Below are 23,626 nucleotides of genomic sequence, written 5' to 3' on the forward strand. Positions count from 1 at the left end.
CGCTGAAACCATCGGTAGTAGATCACTTTTCAATTCTCAAAATCCGGTGCGGGATTTGTCCCCTTTCCTTGACGCGCCACCGAGGGGAGGGGGGGAGGGGGGCAGGGGGGGGGGGGGTGCGCTGGTGCCTGCCAGAGGCTCCAGAGCGTCTATACTTCGTTTCAGCTTAAAGCCCGACGCCCCAACCTAAGTTTTCTGCCGGAAAGGTAATCCCCTTGGGGCAAGGTAAAAAGTTGGGGCAAGGGAAAAAGATGGGGAGCACACAAGAAAGGAGGACACGGGCGAAAGTGGAAAGCGCGAATTGTACAACGGCCTTTAAGTCCAGTCGCAGCCGAAGCTGCACTCTAAGAAAAAATGGAGGAAAAAGATAGCAACCGCGCGTCTTCCTCCCTTCTACTGACGCGCCCCCAAGCGGACACGAGAAGAAAAGAGGAACGAGACGTTTTCCTCCTTCTCCAGGCAGACGGGAAAAAGCTTTCGCACTCCCAACTCATCTTCTTTCGGTTACGTTTTTGAAGCACGTCGCGTGCGTTGTTTAATAAATGTTGTTGAGTTGACTGAGCTTAAGCGGCAGCGAAGGCCGTCTGCGATTCCGTCTTCTAGTCCAAACGCGCAGAACATTTCGGTTGCATTGACGTTTTTACCAATAATTGTATCTAAAGAGCAAACGAAGCCGCTAGAAACAGCGAAGTTGAGGAGCAGTGCCAGCAGCTCTAGATACACTCGGTAGGACGGCTGTGTTTGGTTTGCGGGACCCACGCGCGAGGAGGATAGAAGTGTAGGAGAGGGCATGACGTGAGCGACGTAGCCACCACAAGCCATGCTCCCTTGACGCCTCCGTCTCTTTTTAATTTTCCTCCTTACTCTCCTTACTTATCAGCCCAACACGTAACCGTATCTAGCCTTCGATCTGATAAAACCTACCGGACGGAGCGCGTGCAAGCCTGCAAGGAATCCTTCTACAATCAATCATCCATCTCGTACGTGACATGTCACGCGCACCAATCGCGCGAGAGATCTGCGGTCCCGTCGGGCACAATATCGTTTAAACTTTTTTATGACTAGACTTCACCAATATTGCAATGTACCCCCTCCCAGTACTTATAACGTCCTTGCTCACGCGGAACTACAGAAAGGGAATCACGCAGAACTGTGTCGACGTTTTCGATGCTATGGAAATCGCAGGAACTGCGCCCAAGACAGGCAGGTTTTGCTGCCGACTGCCTGGGTGCCTTCCGTGCTGAGTTCGGTTCTGTTTTCCCATGCCGAGTGCCAACTGGCAATCAACGTGGTTGTGTATTTCTGTGTGTTAGCTACATTGCAGCGTCATCGTGATGGCAGTGTTGTGCGTCGTGAACGGAAGAATGGAATTATCGCTGATGTGACCGTGTGTTCGCGTATCAGTGGTGTGATGAGATGATGAGATGAGATGACGTAAGCTGTCGGTCATTGATGCCGCTGGTCGGGCCGTGATCGGAAGGGGTGGGGTGTCGCAGGTTGACATTTCGCTTTACATTATATTAAAGAGTTTAAGGCCACTTGAGGGGATTACGTGCAATCGATCGACGTGCGGATTCTCATGTTGGAACGCTGGTCTGAACGGGAAGCTCCTATCGTGTAGTGGCCAATGTGACTGTCAGTCCCCGAGAGCGATTGCGCCCTGGGGGAAGGACTGAACAGTTCGAAATTATGACGGAAGGTAGGTATATTTACAGTGTGGAATTTTAGCATTAAAAATCAATAGTAGTTAAAATCGAAAAAAAAAGTTGTCCTTTATTTTGCTGTTTAAATATACTACGGTTCCTGGAGAAACTGCCCTCCGAGTGGCGCGCTGGTATGAGCGCTAGATGTTTTCGAGCTCGCCACGGCGTAGCACCGTACACTTAACACCTGCCACAAGTCGTGGCTTTGACTGCATTCAAGTTGATCGAAAAGCTATTTCTCTGCCCGTAATGCATCACTTCCAGTTGAGTGAATGTCCGCTCTACAGAGAGCAATTCAAGACGGCAATTGCAGCCCTGCGCGAACAGCAGAAATAGCAAAACAAACACTACACTAGAAATGCGGGCTACAAAGTGCCGTGCTGGGAAAGAAACTCATGGCTTGGAACCGCATTGAAGCGGCTAGACTTACTGGCTTTCAAATAATTACGACATGATCAAGCGTTTGCTTTTTGATAAGAGATTCATCCCCTGAGAAAATAAACATACTCTCAGAAGTACGATATTGCTGGAAAAAAATCGACATGTTGGGAATATTTTTTTATTGCTTATGCAATCACCCACAAATTCAGTACGTTCCAAACGACCAGTATAAAAGACGGCAACGCGGAGCTAGGTGTAGTGTTCGGGTTAGTGTGCCGTTGTACTGATGTTTGTATGTATTTGCATGCACTCAATGTATGTTCAGCTGATGCGTGTAATATGGGTAATGTGGATATCACAAGCTGCGCGGCTACGCTACGCGGCAACGCCATGGTTTCTTGTTACCGTGATGAAATGAGCCAAGAGGCTGCTTCGGATTTTCTGCTTTTGAGAGCGGCTTTTGGTTTTGTGGGCGAATGGTTTACCACTCCGTGATGTGCGGTTGACGAAGGAATTGTGGCTTGAGGAATAGCAAAGCTAAGACATAAAGTGCTTGAAGTAGCTGGGTGCCGGTTGTCTCCGTTTAACACCGCAGTGCTGACGACGAGAAGACTGAGTGACTGCATGCTTTCAAAACGTAAGTTTCTTTACCTGCAGGGGGAAGCCGGCTTCGGAAATAAATACAGACGCGGAAAGCTTGTGTTACGTTTTTATTTGCTGCTTCTCTTGCCCCCTAAAAGGCTTAGTGTTCTTGTTAAGCCTTATTAAGCTCGAATTGCTCGATTCGCGGCCGCCATAATGAGATGCAGGCGACGGGGAACTTTGCAACCCTTCTTTCAGGGACAAAAGTTTCTCCGTTTCAGAAGAAACATATGTATCAAGAGCGTGCCTCCCTATAAAGAGGCCTATACTGACCCTATTTTCTAAGAGTGTACGAGCCAATGGGACCAATCAAACCACGTCAAAAGCGCGAGTCACTTTCTATTTTGTTTTCTTGATTCGTTGAGCAATCATAGAACACGTACCGAAACATAGCAAATATCCCGATGAGACGCTTTTGATGCTGTCGGATTGGTCCCATCAGCTGGTAGCGTCGGCTGCGTTTGGATTTAAGCTGATTTAACATTTAAGGTATAACCCGGCGCACACTCTATTTGTCCCACATTTTAACCTTTTGTTTTACAGCAAAGCCTTATATCGCTCGTTGGTCGGATTTTTTTCGTGTCCGTCCACAGGACAGTACTTGAAAGATAAAATAGTTCACATAAAACTTATGCGCGCGTCTCATCACCGTTCGAGCGCGTTATATCGTATCATGTGGTTTTGACACATTTTTCAATACGAAAACCACGAAACAGGTATCGAAACCACGTGATAGTTTATAAGAACGTAGCGCTTCCCGCATACGTTTATCGGTAAAAATTGCGGTTTCTTAAAGGCTAACTGCAAAGAAAGTTTTTTTTAAACAGCCTAATTTGGACAAGCATGTAAAAAAAAAACAATTTTGAGCGAGAAAAAAAAATGTTTACAGCAATATTTATTGCGTGAGACTGATTTTTGTTTGCGGCTATTTCGTCCGTTTTAAATCGCGTGCCACGAAGTTGGTGTTCCGTGACGTTCAGCCCAAATTGGCTGCCATACTTCTCATTGGCTAAGAGTTTGATTGACAGCTTAGATCTTGTTTGTTAAACCTTTGCTATATGTTGTAATTTCCTTTTGAGCGGCATATTTTTATGTTTAAAGATAGCCAATGTAATGAGAGTTATCATTTTTTTTTTAGAAAAAGGTTCGCAAGACGGGCACTTCCGTTTCGATTCATACCACAACAAACAAAAGCTTCGCCATTCTCTCATGGCCGCCGAAGTTTCTGCTCCCGCCTTTCTCACCTACTCGACTAGTCGTTTCGCCGAAGTCATCAGCGTTTCGTGTTGACCCAGGGGCTTGAGTGAGCCTTCCTGAAGTGATGTGTGTTTAGCAGCTGTCACCACTGTTAGTATTCGGAAGCGACGCGGGGTTTTGGCTTTCATAGCGCGGTTTGTTACTTTCGTTTTCGTCCTTGCTTTCTTAGCGTCTTTTTTTCTTGCACGTGCAAATGCCGGTTTTTTGCAGATGTCGGTTCCTGTTAAGCGGCGCCGTTTCTAAGTGCTGCGAAATCAGTGATCGCAATAGCGAGTCTTCCAGCAGACATGTCACCCCGAAAGGTCACGAGCTGAATTCTATTTGGCTGCAGGAAATTGGGAGTTCCCGTAGCGACAAACGAGTCCAGGTATGTTCTCGTCATCTCGCTCCGGAGGTCTTCGAGATTCGCACCGGGTGCACCGAACGTCCGCGACTGAGACAGCTGTTGCGTAACAGCTGTCCGCAGAAGACTTCGGACGTCCGAATTCTTCCTTAGACGACATATCATTTTTTTTTCTCAGCTTCTCAAACATCTTACCTAAAGTTGTTTGAATTGAATGTGTACTGTTATCGTAAATCGTGGCTTGTGATTGCGCCTCTGTAGATTATCTTATTCGTTTTGCTGGAGAGACGCAAAAAACGGGCATGATAAATCGTTTGCATATACCGCATGTCTCGCAAAAAAACTTCGCCAGTCATCTTGCGTAACACGGAGTCCGCACCGTCCTGACTTCTCAGTCTTTTACCTGCTTCAGAGCTGTTTGTACCGACCAAGTAGGTATGCCTACTAAAACTGGAACTTGGGGCAGTGCCAGAGAGGAAAGAGACAATGTTCGGAAAGCTTGGTCACCCTCCCCAATTTCTGAACTCTCAGGTGATTGTTCCATAATAAATGCACCAACGCCTCCTCCCAAAATAAAGAAAAAAGCACTATGTTCACTACGTAAAAAATGGTCTCTGTCCATGCATCTGTGGGCGGGTAGGAAATATTGCCCAAATTTATTCACACGGCATGATGAGCGCTACAAACTCGCACGAGATTTACAGGTAAGTATTGGCGGTGACTTAAGTTTCCCTGAAATAATATATAACCGGTCGTTTGCAGGACCAAATCATCTAATTAAGCTGTGTGCGTCGCTGTGCAAACACGTCGCTGTGCAAACCCAGTCTAACAATAAGCATAAAAAAGACAGATTTAGGGCCACAATTTGGAGTTTATTTTTCAATTAAACGACGTAATTTTGTTGAAAACGCCCCGGAGACTTTTACTCACGCTCTGCGTCAAGAATCTTCCACATTTCGAAACGAAGGAAGATATACTTTCAAAAAGGCTTGCTGACACAGTGCCACAGCTCGCTGCGTCCTGTCAGGCCAGCTGGACCGGATCAGCTGACGACGGCGGGACTAAAGCCATTGGACGTCAACCCCAAAATGACCAATTGGCGCTCCGTGTTAGTGTGGGCTTCTACTTCCAAGCCCCGCACCACACACCGCGAACGTTTCAGTTCTTTGTCGCATCGCCGCGTTGCACCAAACAGAACGAGATCGCCGAAGTAAACGCAGCGCTGTCGTGAACGTTGGCTTGTGGTTGCGCAATCGTGGACCCTGTGACTCCCTTCGCGTTCAAAGCACACACGACGATTACGAATGATACTTTCCGTCTTCGGGGAACGTCTCAAGGGCGCTTTTTAGGTCACGTCTTCGTATACATGTGCTCGCAAACCGCGGAGGCTTCTCGCGTCCCGTCAAATTAAAACAGTACCAACTCCATGTTGAAGGTGTGTTGTTCCAAGATTTTCATCGACCAAACAAATACAACGAAAGCAAACCGGCTGTGGCTTCCAGCGTACATCGACGGCACGTTCCCCCTACCCTTCCCTTCCCCTCTCCCCCTCTCCCGATCCGCGGCCGGAAGTCAAGACGCTGCGTACTCCGCAGCCAAGTCAATCCAAGACAGTCCAAGAGTGAAGGGCGGGGCGTACTTCTCCTGCGCGCGGATCGAAAGAGCGGGAGTTTCAAATGTGGAGAGGTTGTGACTCCGACTAAATTACGTCCTGTAAGGTAAATATTGCTAATTTGTTTTTTGCAAAACCTTTGTTTTGTGACGTGCTTTTCCCAACTAGGCTGCTCAAAAAAACGTTTTTTTTTTCTTTGCAGTTACCATTTAAAGGGCAACTCCGCTTCATTTTTGATATTTAGAAAACTACGTAGCCCTCTTCAGTATCATATAGGAAGACCCCACGTCAAATATTACAATCTAATTCCGTTTATATATTTAATAAACTGGCCAGCAAACCTTCGCGCGAGCCAAGTCGCCTAAATCTGCCAACTCTAGCGTGCGGCGCGAGCGCAATGATCAGTGCAGTCAATGCCACGGAGTTGGAGCGGCCAATGTTGAACCACTACGTCAGAGGCCTGACTACGTCATTCTCACGTTTTGTTTGTTTTTACTTCTCAGAGCGAAATTGAACGATGACGTCATGAGTTTCTCCTCACGGTGTTGGCTGACCGGGCGTTCACGTGATCACCGTAACACGGATGCGCCAGTTTGCGCTGCCCTGCGCGCTTATCGGTCTGTTTCTCCGCTCCCCTTCTCCTCTTTCGTCTTCTCCCCTTCCCCCTCTCCCCCGGGCCATCACCGTCCACGCCATGTGAAGCGACCTGCCCGCTTCACATGGCGTGGATAAAAAAAAAAAAAAGACCTGTTTCTCGCTTTTTCCCGAACGTCACAAGACCACGTGGTTCGACGTGATGTGGCCATGACTCAGACGACCCGAGACCAATGTTGCCTGACGCAACCGAAGTTTCGGTTTCGGTATCTGCTGATGTTTAAATTAGGATTACACAAATAATATTCCACATTTCACGAATCCGAAGACGTAGAGTTGTTTAGTAGTGCATTCACTATTGGAAAAACGTACAAGAAACAAACCTGCTGCTTGTACAGTTCGGGTATGACACCACCATAATTTCTTGTTATTATTAATGCAGCTAGTTTGGTTCGGCTTTCTGCATAACTGGAGATACCGGCACCGCTATGGCTCCGGGTCTGTCTATACTGGCAGCCAGTTTGCTTGCCGATATGATTCGGTGCGCTGGTATGATTTTGCGGCCGATGACGTAGGCGACCGCAATCTTTCCAACAAAAAACGCTTATACCACACCACCACCGTTATACACCGACACGCGGGCTTGACGTCACGGAGCTGCGGCGGCGCTGCGATCGCGCCGGAGCCGGGGGGTGTGGGCAAAAGCGCGCACGTTTCGCATGAGCGTCACAGCATTTCAGCATGCCGCGAAGCTGTTTTGCCGTTAATTGCACTGAAAGGTACAAGAAAAGTAGCGGGGTGAGTTTCCACAAGTTCCCGGCAGACTCTGAAACGCATAGAAGGTGGATAATATCTGTGGATCGAAAAGAATGGTCGCCTCGCGCGAACGACCGTTTGTGTGGCAAGCACTTGAGGGCAAGTGCGGCTTCCATTTCAATCTCCGTCCCGAGGCTTGCTTATGCGCAGGGAAACCGTTGTCTGATCGATACCACCCGGATCTTGTCCCCACGGTGTTGGCGCACAAAGCATCGGCCAAGCGCTCGTCGGAGGCTCGCTACGCCCGTGCTACCCAGCAGAAGGGAATCGGCGACAGAGCGGGAGTGTTGTAGGCGTTACCGAAAAAAAGTAACGAAATACGATATTGTAGTGAGTGCGCAGGCGAGCTGGTGGAAATTAACCATTCTGATGTTAGCCTGAGACTGAGGCAGGAAAAGAGGAAGTTTCAAAGTAGAAGAAAAAGGAACAGTCGAGGATACGTCTCTATAAGAGACGTATCCTCGACTGTTCCTTTTTCGTATCCTCGACTGTTCCTTTTTCTTCTACTTTGAAACTTCCTCTTTTCCTGCCTCAGTCTCAGGCTAACATCAGAATGGTTAACGAAATACGTTACTCGTTACTTGCAAATAAAAGGAACGCGTTACCGCTACCGATAAAAAGTAACGCAGGTTACTTCTGCGTTACTTTTTAAATTATGATTTAACACATTTTACGGTTTTGACGATACAGGTATGCTTAAGCTCATATATCAAGAAACATTCTGTTCATGCAGAAACTGAACATAATTACTTTATCTCTTTTATACGTTTTCACCTAAATACCCACGAGAAAAAACGCAAAGAAAAACATGGCTTGACGCCTAAAACACGGAAAAAATTGAAGTGTAATTTGTTGAAGACTTGGGAAGTAGTAATGAGTAACTTAACTACGCTACTTGAAATAGTTACATAAGTACGTTAAACGTTCCTGTGTCGAAAGCGTAACAAGTAGATTCCTACGTCACTGAAGAAAGTAACGCGTAACCGGCAACGCCGTTAGTTAAAACGTGTTACCGCCAAGACTGCAGAGCGGACAAAGCGTTACTGCTTGTCATGCCTTGTGGTCAGGGGGGTAGGAAAAATATCATACCTTGACTTCAAGACGCTGTGTGTATTTATTTAATTAATAAATACACTTCCGCAGACCCACAGTCTGCTGATCCCGCCGGCAGTGCGGAAACCAACAAGAAGTAATCGTAGGCCTCGAGACACTTGTACGCCTGCACCGTGTCGGCCGTGAACTGGCTTGGCGAAAAAACTAAATAAACGACGACGTGAGCCGTCGACTTCGATGGCCGCAACTTCACGTCGGTATTCCAGCAGGCCTTGTTTACGGCGTACGGATCCTCGTAGGCAACGCCGTCCACGCACAGTTTGTTTCGATACCGCTGCCGTTCATGCTCGGGTAGCGAGCTCAAATAGTCGTTCATAGCCTACGACATGCGTTGTCAGGAAATACGACGCCCAAATAACGCTACAAGCGTCCCTACAACGCCAACAACGAGCGCACGCCATAGAACACAATGGCGAAAACACGGAGAGCCGGGCGGCTTTTGCCCACATAGCTACCGCGCATGCGCGGCCTTCCGACCGTGTTGGTAAACAGAGCCGCTCCGCGTGTCGGTCTATACCCAAATCATACATGCAGAAAGACGACCGCCATCTTCCAGCATAACGTCCATCGTTTACCACCGGTATCGTTACATACACCATACATGTCGAAAAAGAACATAAGCCGCGTTTACATGAATGCGACTTAGTCGTATTGAATCCAGTTGCCGCATTCCATATGCGGTCATGTAAACGGCATAATGCGCAAAGCGCGTCGCATTAAAGTCGCTAGACAGAGGTGGATCGAGATGTCGAGTGCGCATTCATTCAGCCCATGTAAACGGAGATCGCATCGCAATTTGGAACGGGGAGGATTATCGGAAGGCGCTCGCTGCGGGAGCGAGTGAACAGCTGAGAACATGGCGGTGGCCGATCTCGTCGGCGGCGCGGAGAGCGGTCCCGCAATTTTTTTCCCGAGAACAAACGCAAGCTTTTATTGTGATCATAACTAAGCGGAATATAGCGGAGCTGCTCGGTGTGGGCGGCCCCCTCCAAACCTTTGCGAAGTACGACTTGCGTGTCCCAAGGGGTCACAAGGACATCGGTGCAAGCACGAACGACACCGAGAGCCCCGAGCACTGTTGAGCACTGCATGGTAGCGCAGAACGAGCAGCTCCTATCTCGGTGCCGTTCCCGGCTGCGCAAGAGCCTCTCGGACTCGGGGTACGGTCGCGATCGGCGAGTTCTGGCGCGGCGAACCGAGGCTTCCTCAAAGCGTGCGCACACATGTCGCCTCTCGTTCAGAGTGAACCGGCGGCCCGGCCTGGAGTCCGAAACGCCTTGGTTTCGATGCTTCTTCCGTCTCGCAACTTCTTCAACAGCACCGAAGACAACGGGCACCATCTTTACGGTCACTAAATGCGTCGAAAGGCCTCCACGTGCGATGCACCGGAAAACGTGGTGCGGCTGGTGCCGGAACGGAACTGCGTAACTTCGAGCTTTGAGTCAGCGTGCACGGCAACAAACCGATCGTGACACCAAGCCGCGGATACCGCATCGCCGGTCGACAGCGGCAAACGGCCCGTTGCTCGTATCGTGGGCCGTGACTCGTACTCGGCCAACTCGGCGTCTTTTCGTGGCCCCTCGCGTCGTCGCTACCAGCCGCAAACCCGGCGTCGGAGAAAAGCGAAACCGAAACGTAAAGCTTCCGCCCAGTGGCTTCCGCTGTTGCGCCTTTTCTGACTTCCCAGCTTCCACGCTTCCGGTCGTCGCGGAGATGGCGACGTAGTGGTTTTGGCGGTTTTGGCATCGCTGGCTCGTTCTGCGTTTTGGGGGACAGATGTTTTACGGTCCGTTTCTACTGCGTCTTTGGCTCTCAACTCGACGGCGCCTCTCATAGTTCAACCAGGCGTGGTCAACCTGTGTCAGGCCGGCTCGACTCGTCCGATCGCCGGACCGCAGGCGACTTCCCAGTTCGGCCGTGAGGCCTAGGATCCGAAGACGTCCGTCTCCGTGAAGCGGTAAGCGAATCTCGTCCCGTTTTCGTTCTACTTTTAAATTACGTTAGGTGCGCTACAGTGTAAGCATGCGTGCCAAGTGTTCGTAACAATTTTGAACTAGAATAATTGTGCTTCATTGCGGTTTGTCATTTACGGAAAATATAAATCGAGCAATGAACGAGGAGCCATGCTTGAAAACGATGCATGTACGATGTTAACTTCTACCTCGGCGGCTTTAAAAAAAAGTCAAGACTGGTTACGGTTGGATGCGAGGCTGGTCCCAATGCAATGGTAAGCACTTAGAGCGCCTTTCTGAACGGCATGTAAGCAATATAGCGATCAACGAGACGAGCGACGGCGAGACGCTACGAGTGCCGGCGCCTAGGGACGAAGATTTCTCACTCTCGCTGCTTGCGCCGCTCGGTTCTTGGGCTTCTCAAAACGTCGCTCATCGCCTTGGTCGCTCGCACCAATCGCTTTCATGATGTGTGTCTCGTCGCGCGGCTGACTACCGTGTTCATTCAAGTATAAATCGAACATTTTTTTTTTTCGGAAATTGCGATTAAAGACTTTTGACCTATATTCGCGACCAAATTTTGCGACCCTACCAGAGGCATGGAGCTATCGAGTCACCGAGCCGGAGTTGCCGTAGAGCCGCGCCGCTTCTTGTTTCAAAACGCTTTTGGTGCACGAAAACAACCGCGGTGGCAGGTGCCGCTATCGCGCGCCTCTCGGGCGCCTGGTTACGCCATCGCGCCTCTAGCCGCTACCGTTCCCCTTGCTGGGCAACGGGGAAGGAAAGAAACGCGATGCGCCATGCACTTATCCCTCCATCCTCGCAAACGCGCACAAAAAAAAAAAAAAAAAGAGACTTTTGTTTGAGGCGGCTCGGCTCGCGTGTTGCTCATGGCGACACGGCGGCTTTGCTTGCGTCTTTGTAGTTCGTCTTTCGTCGCTTCGCACCTTGTTTCGTTTCTTCTTGTCGTCATTTTACCACGGTGTCAGTGAAGTATTGTTGCGAATTTGCGAGGATGTCTACCAAGCTGACGAAGCTTCGGACGACGATGACATGTCCAGAAGTTCTGACGGTGATTAAGTTTTTGGCATCGCCCCGTGATTTAGCTGAGAGTGATGTAAATAAAGGTTTGTTTCTTTTGCCCAAAATTTCCCCCGTTTTTAAAAATAAAAAAAAAGGTCGACATATATTTGAACTATTTATTTTTTTTATTTTCGGTGGGTCCAACAAATAGGCTTCGACCTATTTTCGAGTAAATATGTCAACTTTAATTTTTATTTTGGGTTACGTCGGACGTAACTCGAATGCTTGACAGTTACGTTGGGCGTAACTTTAATTTTTATTTCGGGTTCCGTCGGACGTAACGTTAGACACTGCGTCACACTTAAACAAAATAGGGGCTGCTGGTTCATCATATAAACCAACCATTTGTGTATGATTAAAGCGCATCAGTGTCCTAAAAGAAATACTGCCATCCTATAGGAATGTAGCGCTTCAGAAAAATTTGTTAATTTTTACTTTTAGTTCCTGCCCCACCAGATACAACATCTGACCTAAAGCAGTGTTCCGGATCTCCTTCCAAGACCTCAGGCGGGTCGTCATTCAATCCAGGAGTCGGCGGCGTCTCATGGGCGTGTTGCTGGTGCTTCTTACTGGATGGTGTTACCGAGGGAAAAGTGGTCGTGCTTGGGAAAGGCAAGTATGGCCGCCGTAAGTATAGATATTGTTTTTACCTTTGCTCGAATCCACCTTTAAGTAATGCACAGTTCGCATGTGTGCATCTCTCAATGCTTCTACAGTCGGCTGTTAATATTTGGAGTGCTCCAACTCTGTCAGCGCTAGTGTCTGTAGATCATGCAAATGGGATGCAGCAATAAACCACATATGCTCTCGCAACAAACAGCGCTGTGCCGAAACACTGTGGAATTTACTCTAGCTTAATAATGCACCACAAAATAGTTGACGCCAAGTATAGCTGCTTTTGTGACTCCGTTTTACCAAAAGCTCTGCCGAAACAAACTTGCCGCCTTATAGGTAGTGCAAAAGAACCTCGGTGGGCCTAACCTGGAGAAGGGCATTTTTTTTTATAGGTCAATTTATTCTTAAAGCAATACCTTCAGCCTCCTTGAAATGTTAACATCATGTGACACTCAGAAGAACAGTAAACCCCTTAATGTTGGCGACCCTTTAATTTTCGTGGCCTGTAATTTTGCGGAATTCAGTGGCTACGATTATGTCCTCTGTGACCGATTCGAGAAGAAATAGGGGCCACCAAGATAAGGGGGTTTTACTGTACATCGGAGGAGAGAGGGAGTCACTTTTGTTTGTATGCAAGAGTAAAACCGACAACAACAATCATGGTATCGGCACTTTGTGAGCCTATCTGTGTCTATTGAATGATATCAATTTTGTTTTAGTTCGTTAAACATTGTTGCCTGTACACTGTGGGATGTCGTCTTCAACAGGAGCAGTAGTTTTCCTCTGAAGCAGGCAGCATGGACGCGTGCCGCAGCACAACATAGTTCATTTGCAGGTGGTACCGCAGTTTGAAGGATGGTTTGCACAATATGGGGGAATCGCAATTCAATGTTCTACCTCGGGCGTAGACAAGATTTGCTCATTCTAAATCATTTTGTCTACAAATCGGGAACTTGCAACGAATGTACCCGCATGGTTGGAAGGGCCAGACAAGCCTTGTGAGTGCTTCGTTTTCTAGCCTCTCAGTCCTGAACCTACTCACGTACCATATGTGTAGATGTTACGATAGGTGGGAGCACTTATTTGGAAAATGGTGAATGGCAACTGTTGTTATCTTTAAGGTGGACTGCATATTTGCAGTACTTTTCCTCACTTAAAAATATGTCTTACTAAAAATATGTAGTATAGCCGATGACAAAAAGAGAATGGCTGGGCGTCCTCCAGCACGTGCTTGTGCATTTCACCCCGCTTTGGACAGATGTGCTCGCTCCAGGCTCATCAGGCGCTGAAACGTCATCGAAGGTAGCAGACGGGCTGGAGGTGGAACAACGGAGACTTCTCCCTGCCTTTCTGATGGTGTCAGTGAGCGTGTACTTCTATACTCTAACTTAGCTTAACCTGCACAGAGCTGAGTAGAATAGGCTTGGCAAGTGCCCTTATTGCATATGCATTTGTACAGCTGAGGCACTTTCTAAATCAAGAACATTGTGTACCTTACCTTCAAAAACACATCATTTTGGGGGTGCAAAAGGAATTCTGAGGCATATTTTTGTTTGTATTGTCCTATTACGCATCGACTCCTTCAACTTAATGCAGAATCGACCCAGCCTCTTGAAAAATTTAATGCTTCAGGTAATTGTTTTGCATTTAGTTGATATATCAGTATTCAGTTAGGTATCCCAAGTCATTAGTCGTTGAGGTGGAGTCTCTCTGTAAGTCAATCATGTTTAACATTCATAGAAATGCTTGTCAAATAATGGCACTGTCGAGGATATCTATTCAGCTCGGAACAATCGCTGGGCACAAGCTGATCGTGTGGTTACAGGCAGCAAACATCCCGGTTGGAACGTCCTATTTCGCAATGTAGCTGCAGACTAGGTGAGGGCCCCACTCGTAAACGTCTATACTTTTAGTCTCTTTAAGCTGGACCACTTTTGACACTACAAGCCATTGCAGCTAAAACAGCATGACACATGATTATAAGCTAGACGTACCATGGCGTCCAACTAGAAGGTCACATGGCTTGCTTTGTGCACTGAATTTGCAAGGATGGCTTGAAGCTTCTGTCGTGGTTAACTTTAAGCTGAGATACTTTAAAATAATGCTCTCAGTTTTTAGTGTTGCCTGGCATGGTTAACAAGTTGGTGATATAGCGCTGCATTGAAAAGTCTGTGCATTCATGACTGTATCACCTGATGAATGCATACGAGCTATTAAACTCTTCGTTTTACAGAGAACTGAAATGCACTTTGCTTCCAATTGCACCCGCTTCTGTAACTTCATGGTATAAAGCACCTTACGGCTGCAAGCTCTGACCGATCTTGTTCTCTGGTCTGCGCAGGCCCATATCAAGGAGTCGCTCCGAGAGCCTCACCAGAGTTTCCTGCCCGTGGTCGTTCTAAATTTTTTTTTTGTTGTAGGTATGCACCCTTTCTGTCTTTCCCTTAATTGTACTCAAACGTCTTCTTTTCATTGTCGCCGATTTGCCTCAAAATAGGTTAAGCACACAAATGGACGCTGTACAACTGTATTGTACATATTTTGTTCAAGGTAACTTTTCTTTGCCAAAGTTACAGATTTTTTTATGAAGGTTAGTCTTTTTTGTTTTTATTTACAAATTTATGTAAGTTTCCATGGGCAACACTAAAACGTTATGCCAGAAGTAAGGACAAGTTCACTGCTGTAATTTGTTCTCAACTGATTGCAAGAAATTTCGTTAATGTCGTGAAACCTCCTTCCAGCGCTTGCTTTGCAGCAAAGAAAAAAATTATACATAGGATATACTCTGTTTTTTAAACTGCTTGCTCATTCTGCAGGTCTGCCTGCCTTAGATGTCGTGCTACTGGAGAGCAGGCGAATTAGATTGCTGGTTTTGCCATTGCTTTTTGTTTTTTAGCCGTTGTCTTAGTAGTTCTTGTAAATTTAGAGATTTTCCTAAAAAGCAAGCCGGGAAGAATATTTAGTTTAGTTATGTAGCTGAAAGTAATGATTTAGTACCCCTTTGTCAGTAAAATAGATACTGTGTGCCGCTGTTAGTGTCAAGGCGAGATCCACGCTTTTTTGGCATTTTGCTCAAAGTAGTACCCATTCTTATGGTGAATTCCACTCGTAGATCTGGAGCGCTTTCCAAAATCCGCGAGGGAGGCAAAATTCCGCTCCGTGGGACCCGCTCCGTATCGACGAGGGGAAGATAAACTTGCATTTTTGGAGCTACCTCCCCCACACCCCTCCCCACCCCTCCTCCTTCCGCCGTTCAAAATGGCCGCTGCTCGAACTTGACCAGCCCACCAACGCCTCAGCCGGCTGATCTTTACGACGACCAGTGACGACTGTCACTGCTTAGCTGCAGAAGTAACACGCGACACAGGCCGGGCGGAATTATACGTACCACGGCGCCCATGTCACAAATAGCGAAGACGTCCGCGTTCGGCACCGTCACATACCTTTCGGCCGCCTCGAAGCGGCGGGGCACGGACAGCGATTGCCAGCGGTGGAGTTCAGATTGCTAGTACGACTTTAATAAACACAGAGGTAACAAACCATCACTTGCGCGGTCGTTGCCTAACCACATCTTGCTTTATTTCACGGGAAAACGCCGATGGAATGCAGTGTAAAAAGGTAAACAATCACTGGCTGCAGAATGAATAGGCCTAACCTTGCGTCTGCCTCCGGCTTTTCTGTCGTTCTTTTTTTTCGTTCTTCCTCGGTGATCACAGATGTCAGCGCTTAAGATTTGCCACGCTCCACATTCCCGGCTTTTTATCCCTGATCTACGCGAGGTAGAAGCGTTGGAGCCGTCACAGTCCAGAGTAAACAACCGACGCACCCGAATAGATCCAACTCCACCGACCGGCCCGCCGATCTCTCCAACCTCGCCGCGCATGCGCACCGCCGATTTAGACGGAAATCACGTGGGCCGCTCTGTCAATTTCCGGAGAGATCTGTGAAATCCCGCAGAGCAAGTTCGGCGGAGTTTGGGGCGCTCCGTGGAGCGGGCGCTGCCAGAGATCTACGAGCGGAAGATGACCAACTTGAGCCAGATCTGCGAGTGGAATATGCGCGCTCCAAATGGAGCGCTTTTGGAGCGCTCAAGATCTGCGAGCGGAATTCACCATTATTCGTTAGCCTCTTGGTGTGCCAACTAAACTCTTTGTATACAGACACCTGCCCTCTGCTGGTACACTCTACCCTCATGTTCAGCGAGTGTATGAACTGGAGTTGTATCCACAGTCGACACTCGCTGAGCACGAGGGTAGGAAGATCTTTCCATTGCAGCAGAGCCATATATGGGGAGAGTCTGGCAGTCTATGATTTCGCTGCCGTAACGTCTTCCTTCCGAGTGAGCTGATCAGCCCGCGGCACAGAGCAAGAGGTGTGAGCGCATGCGCGTGAACTCTAGGCTGCTCCCAGTTGAGCGGGGAGGGCCGCCATTTTCATTCATTCGCCCGGCATGGGATCGATATTCAAATTTCGGTTCTTTCCTTTTATTTGGCAGGCTCTGGCAATAAAATGATATAGTGTTATTCCTCGGTGGCTTAAAAACCTGAAGAAAGAAGTTCCTCTATGTTTAAACGCACTTTTATTTAGACAAAAAAAAAATAATAAGCCCGTAGCAGACGACTCATAGCCTCAACAGTGCTCCGTGCCGACAGCTTTGTGTCAAAATGGCGGTCATCTCTTTGCCTCTTTGCTGCCTTCTCTATCCCTCCTTCGGCGTTGTCCTCCCTTTCCTCCTCTCCGGCGCCTTCGTTGCCACACCCGCTGGCTAAACTCTCCCACTATACGGCTTTGCATTGCAGTAGTAGTTTTATTTGTAGTCTTTACAGTTGAATGTGAATATTTGACAGAAGTCTCTCAGGTTGGGGCGAAAGGGGGTTAAATGAATGCATTTGATCATTCACCTAAATTCGGTACCCATCATTTTAACGCCTACGTAGCCTTGTCCTGGTGGGTGACTATGACTAAAATAAGAGGATCTATGTGCTGATCACGAAAGAATATGCTGGCCATTCTAATGTAGCTCTGCCAAGTACTTGATTGTGATTTGTTTTTATTTTCAGCTACTTGGGTGCCTCAAGATCTGGAGATCCTAGTGGTCACAAGCTTGGACTGAATCTTTTTCTGTGGTCTGGCCAGGACCATGGGGCAGGTAATCCCAGCAACAAGAGCATCGCAGTATCTCCCCGCCTGTGACTTTCGATCAGCCTCACGACAGGGGAGTCCTCGTGCCACCAGGTGTTAGGTATGCCACTTGAAATAAGCATTTTTCTTACCTATTAATAGAACAGCAAAAGCACCACTAAGCCTAAAATGCAAAAAAAAACATATTAAAATCTTGGGTTGGATGAAATTCCAATTACAAAAAGGAGTCTGCAGACATGATTATCATGTGACCTTAAAGCCCGCAGATGTAGGTTCGACGGTGTCACAGAAATAACTTCCCGCAGATCGCCTTGCTCGTGCTATACCCAAACAAATTCTTAAAATAATCATTGTGTTTCGTTGGTGTCATCAATCTTATGTCCCTACCACACCCACTAGTCGGGACATGTGAAATATAAAAAAACAGGAACTTGCATATTGTCAGCTCTGCAAATATTTATATAGTAAACAGAACATAGCACGTTCAGCTTAAGAAAAAAATTTAGTGCAGGCCTATATTCATGGTTCACATATGTGTGATTGCTCTTTATAATGAAGTGAAAACTGCTTAAGTTGTGGCCAACTACAGGCTTTCTATTAGTGTTAAAAAGTGCGGTAGAAAACATGATTGTGCTTTGAAGACGGGGACATAGGAAGGACAGACACAACAGAGCGCTAACTTTCAACTGATTTAATTCAAGAACTTCAGCGTAGAAACGGACTGTGTCACCGCACCACATCTCAACCAATCCGCGGCCCTGCCACGGACCGCAAGTACGCCAACTCCTTATCCGCCAAGTAAATTGACGCCACACTGAAACAACTTGTGCCGGAACTATTTATAGCATCAGCCTCCATAATCTCGCTAACAGTCCTATCTTTGTGCCTCTCAAGAACAGTAGACGAAGCAAATAATGGTTTGCACCCGCAGTCATGAGAGTGACACGACAGATCATGACTGCGAGTGCAAACCATTATTTGCTCAGTCTACTGTTCTTGCTAGGCACAAAGATATGACTGTTGGAGAGATTATGGAGGCTGATGCTATAAATAGTTCCGGCATGTGTTGTGTCAGTGTGGCGTCAATTGACTTGGCGGATAAGGAGTTGGCGTACTTGCGGTCCGTGGCAGGGCCACGGATTGGTTGAGATGTGGTGCGGTGACGCATTGTGTTTCTACGCTGAGGTTCTTGAATTAAATCAGTTGAAAGTTAGCACTCTGTGGTGTCTGTCCTTCCTATGTCCCCGTCTTCAAAGCACAATCATGTTTTCTAACGTAGTCAGCACTTGTTAAAAAGTGCTATTGTGTTTTAAGCAGCTCGTACCAAATATTTTCTTGAAATACATTGGTTCATGGAAATTATTATGTAGATGTTGGCAGACAGTTATGGTGAGGCCAATCTTTAATGCCAAGTGGTCCACTTATTCAGAGTTAATTGAGTTTGTAAATATTGTAGGTCGCAAATTAAATTTTTATGGTACGTAATGGGCACAATCATCCGTAATGACTAGCTCTACCTAGGGGAACTTCATACGTTTACTACGGCAAGATGGTTTTGAAAAACAAAGTATTTAGTTTATTCAACTCCTGCACTAACCTTGTCTTTAGAAACTTTTTATATTCTTTGCGATGCTGAGATAAGATTCTGGAAATAGTTTTTCTAGAACTACTCTAGATATTTCCAGTTCATCATTTTTCTCGCAAAGCATTCGAGAGAGCCAAACTCTGTAATGTACGGAGGGAACTCACAGAATGGTGCGACTGACAGTTTGGAACATTCGGCACTGTAACAGTAATAATGACATGTCACTTATGTAATGCTCATTATCGCAGATCAAACTGCTTTTTCCGTCTACACTCATTTTCAGTAGACTCATTCAGCGAACTCCCACCTGAGACTGCAGCGCTGGGTTCTGCAAAGTAATTTGAATGAATATAGATGCAACAGGTTTCTTTGAGCGTGCGTCTAACACACATTCTTCATATTGAATCTGCTAACTGTATTCATGACCATGTCCATAATTGTATCCACATTCCAGCTTATTTTTATTTTGACATTTGAGTTTTCTTCAGTACTTTTCTCAACATCTGTGCTTGCTGAGCCGTACTCAAGTCCATACATCTTGTCTTTCGCTATTACATTAATATATAAAACTGTTGATGCCGAGTGAGAATTCAAGGTACCGAATCTGTCGTGCGAGCTAAATAAGAACCAATAAAAAGCTCTACAAAGGAAATTTTGTTAAAGGATGCTGTATGAGCATTAGAATAGCACATGCCATGCTAAAAAAAATACAAATTCTTGTTAGGTATGCGAGGATGACAGTGCTGTGCTGTTTCTGATGTGTCACACAAAAAAAAGAAATCTGTGCCATACAGTGTTCCTTATGGAAGTACAAACTGTTGAATTCGAAGCCCAGAAGTTTTATTCAAGAATGTTCCTCAATACGAATGTATTTAGAGATCTTAGCCACTGACTCATACATGACTATGTGGCAAACATTCATTTTCATGTGAATCATAGTTTACAAGGTCTAGTCTGCATTGATTTATTGCATTCATGCTGAAACTGGGAGGGGTTCTCTGGGTATGAATAAAGAGATAAACATTTCTTGAAATCAAAACATTTGAGAACGGACAAAAGGAACGATCTGAGAACGGTATCTTAGATTCTCTTCTTTTTCTTACAGTATCTCTAATGTTCACTTTATTTTACCTGATGCATTTAGTTTTTAGCGCAGCTCTTAGCACCCGTTTCCGCGTTTTGCGGCGTCGCTGTCGGCGTAACCGCCCAACTAAACTTGGCAGGAAATTGAATTAATGTTGCGGTCATGTGACGTTAATATTTCCGCTAAGTCTAGCTGAGAAACTGAATTTTTTTATGGATGACGTGACACGGTCATGCGACGTCATTTTCCCCGCTACTTTTAGCGGAAAAACTGCATTTGTGTTGAGGTCATGTGACATCAATTTCTGCTCTAAATTTAGGGGGAAACTTAACCAGCTAAATTTAGTGGGGAAATTTTCCCGCTAAATTCAGGGAAATTTCCTGCTAAATGGGAGGGAGCAGAAGAGGGGGAGGGGAGGGGGAGGAGGGGCATACCGTCCCATCCTCCTCTTCAAGATCTGTGCTCTAATTTCACGTTACAGAGAATTGTAAACGTCTCATATTTCATCTCATGTTTATTCAACTTTTATATTGCAGGTGCGCTCGCAGCACAAATCTGGGTTGTGCTGATCCTCTACGCACAAGTTAGGAACTCCTGAGTGGCAAGAGTGGGAGTTTGGTCTGACAGCTCAAGGGACACCATTGTTCAGTATTGAATTTTTAATAATCTTCTTTTGAGCAAAGTTAAGCTTTGGTGCATGCAGTTCTTGTAAAAATAAATACCTGCAACCAAATTTACCAGGTCACGACATTTCGCCTCTGCTCTTAGTGCTCCTGGTGAGCCTCGGATAAGAGCTTACTGGTGTGCGAACATCATGCTTGTTTGAAACCACTCACTGATGTAGAGACTCGCTGACATCCAGCATTCCAATGAAATGCTGGATGTCCACATGTCTTTCTTGAACAATGCAAGCGGGGAAGGAACCATACGATCGTATCGTATTGGGGGACATTCTACAAAGTGTTTTTTTTCTATGTTTTACAGATTTTTTTTAAAAAAGCCGTAAAAGCTACATTTACACGGTCTGTGCACGTGAGTTATATGGCCAGGGCGGCATAGTATAAAAGGCTAATTTGTAATGATCCGTCGGCTTATTACAGAGATGTGTCAGACTTCTTTCAGAAAACTAGAGGAGGTTCATTCTAGCGTAGTTTTATCCCGCGAATCTGAATATCCGGTTCGTTTTCCTCAAAGATATAACTAAACGTGAGAAAACACACAAAAACATCCTACCAACAGTGACATCGTAAGAAGACCTTTCGGCCACCAAGCGTGTGTTGCTTAAGGGCCGCTCGTCCAATCGCAAGTTTTCTAGGTATATTCTCCGGCATTGGCACCAGTCGTGACACATTTTTCTGCCCTTTTAAAAAATAGCATGTGCGTGCATAGCTTTGATAGGCGCTGAAGATGCGTGAACAAAGATTTTGAAAGCTGCTCTTGTGACGTCGCTCTCTAGGGAAGTGCTTTCACAGCGCTTTAAAAATGACTATGCAGCCTCGATTAATTAAATTAGCAAATAATTTTGATATTTGAGATTCTGGAGGTTGAATAAAGAAGATTTAAAAGTGTTTTCTCAAATAGAAAACTGCTTCAGCCTCTCTCTAAGTATAGTTTGTTCGTGAAATTTTTAATCAGTTAAAATAGACCCATGGTTCCAATTAGAAACTTGCTAAGCATCATCAAAACACACTAAATCAATTTTCTTTGTGAAGATATAAGACAAGAGTAGCATTTTATGGCGTTCTAAAAAAATGGTCAATTTGGACGCGTTTCCAGACTTCGGTTTCTTACCAGAGCGCATCTTTGCACCTGCGGTCCAGCTGCCCGGTGGCCGCAGTGCAAAGCCGCCCCCTCGCCTCCCTCGTAGGATGAAGGGAAGCAAGGCGCACGTGTGTTGCGTGTCTAAGCCCCTGGGGAACAGGACCGTGGGCGCAGAGATGAGCTCTGATAAGAAACTGAAACCTAGAAACTCATCCAAATAAAGCTTTTTACATAACGCATAAAACGCTACCCCTGCATTATATCCTTCTAAAAAAACTTGATTTTGTGGTTTTCAATGACTCAGCAAGTTTCTAATTGAAACCATATTTTCATTTTCACTAATTAAAAAGTTGATTAACAAATTGTATTTAATTATCTGACTGATCGTTACGACTAGGTCCCTATACTACGTACGCCTGGCCGTATAACTCGCCTGCACAAACCGCATTAATTAAGCTTTCACGACCTTTCTAAACATATATGTAAAGCTTAAAACTAAATCGCCCTGTACAACAGTGAAAAGGCGAAACCAACATGCTGGAGCCATATGGCTCCACCATGCTGGTATCGCCTTTTTGCTGGTATAGGATGTCCCATATTACGTTATGCATGTATGGTTCCGTTCGCCTACATGGTTCCGCCTTAATCCACTACGCTGGTATAGGATGTCCCATAATACGACACGCGTGTATGGTTCCGCCCACCTGTATCGTTCCGCCTTATTCCACCATACTGGAGCCGCCTTTTTCGCTTGTATAGGATGTCCCATATAACGGTTACGCTTGTATGAGCCTTTTCCGTCATCTTTCCAACATCGATATTTTCCAACAGGGTTGTGAATGTGAATCACATGGAAGCCTAAATTTTTCGGAATTGAGTGGAGTTGCCCTTTAAGCTGCCGCGGCAACGACAGAGCACAAGGTGGGGAGTTACGTCACTGGCCCCGCTAACAAACCGAAGTACGTTCCGCTTCCCGTCTGCGTTTCTCGGTAAATATTGCGGTGGCATACGGTGCCGCGGAAAGGGCAGCGTACGAATTTTTCGTTTAATGCATTTACTTTTCTGCCGTCAATCATTTGCTACATACCCTTTAGCTGTTTAAAAACAAGAACTGCCGCTTGCGTCTCAAGCGACTTCCAGTCGCACCGTCTTTTCAAGCTTGTTGAGTTTGCTTATGTCACCAGTGCAAAAACGGAGATTTAATGAGGGCCTTCGTTTGTACAATATTGCGTCGTGGGAGAATCGTTGCGGGAGACAGCTCAGGTGTCCAACCCCCTACACAGCGTGAATTGGAATCATAATTTTGTTTCTTCTTGGAGTGCTCAGGTTGGTTTCGCTTGCTCCTCTTGACAAGCAAATGCAGTGGCGCGACCTAGATTCATAAATATTGTGACTCAGAGTAGAATAACTACTGCGATACCGTTTTCGCGTCGTTGGTCGTGACTCATAGATCTATATAAGTTAGAGGATACACTGTTGTATCGTTGGAAAGAACCAGTCATTGGTCACAAATAGAATTTAAGAGAGCATAAATGCACAAATATCTAGAATCAAGAAAGAGAAACGATCCCAAAAGTTACAAGTGGGGTACCTTAGGTCTAGTTCACGAGATCGATGTAGATAGTGGACACGGGCTGCTCTAGATGCTGTGACCCGTGGGGTTGAGTCGGGTGGAGAAGAGCGTTTTAATCTTAAGGTCCTTCTTGATGTTGGCGGGAGTTTTTGTTCTTGCTGGGTGCCAGATCAAGCGACCGTCCCTGCTCCCAACGAGGTCAGGTAAGTCCCGAAAGGATTTACGCTAAGACCCGTCGAGAGGCAGCGGACTTTGTTGAGCCTCTTGAGGCTCAGCCGACAACGGAGATCCTACGTTTTCGCACTGCCCAACCAGGCTCGATTGTCCCGCACCGCTTGTGTACTTTCTTTTTTATTCACGAGCACTCTTT

This window comes from Ixodes scapularis, unplaced genomic scaffold (genome assembly GCF_016920785.2).
Source record: "Ixodes scapularis isolate PalLabHiFi unplaced genomic scaffold, ASM1692078v2 PGA_scaffold44__24_contigs__length_19508400, whole genome shotgun sequence".
Classification (NCBI taxonomy): Eukaryota; Metazoa; Arthropoda; class Arachnida; order Ixodida; family Ixodidae; genus Ixodes; species Ixodes scapularis.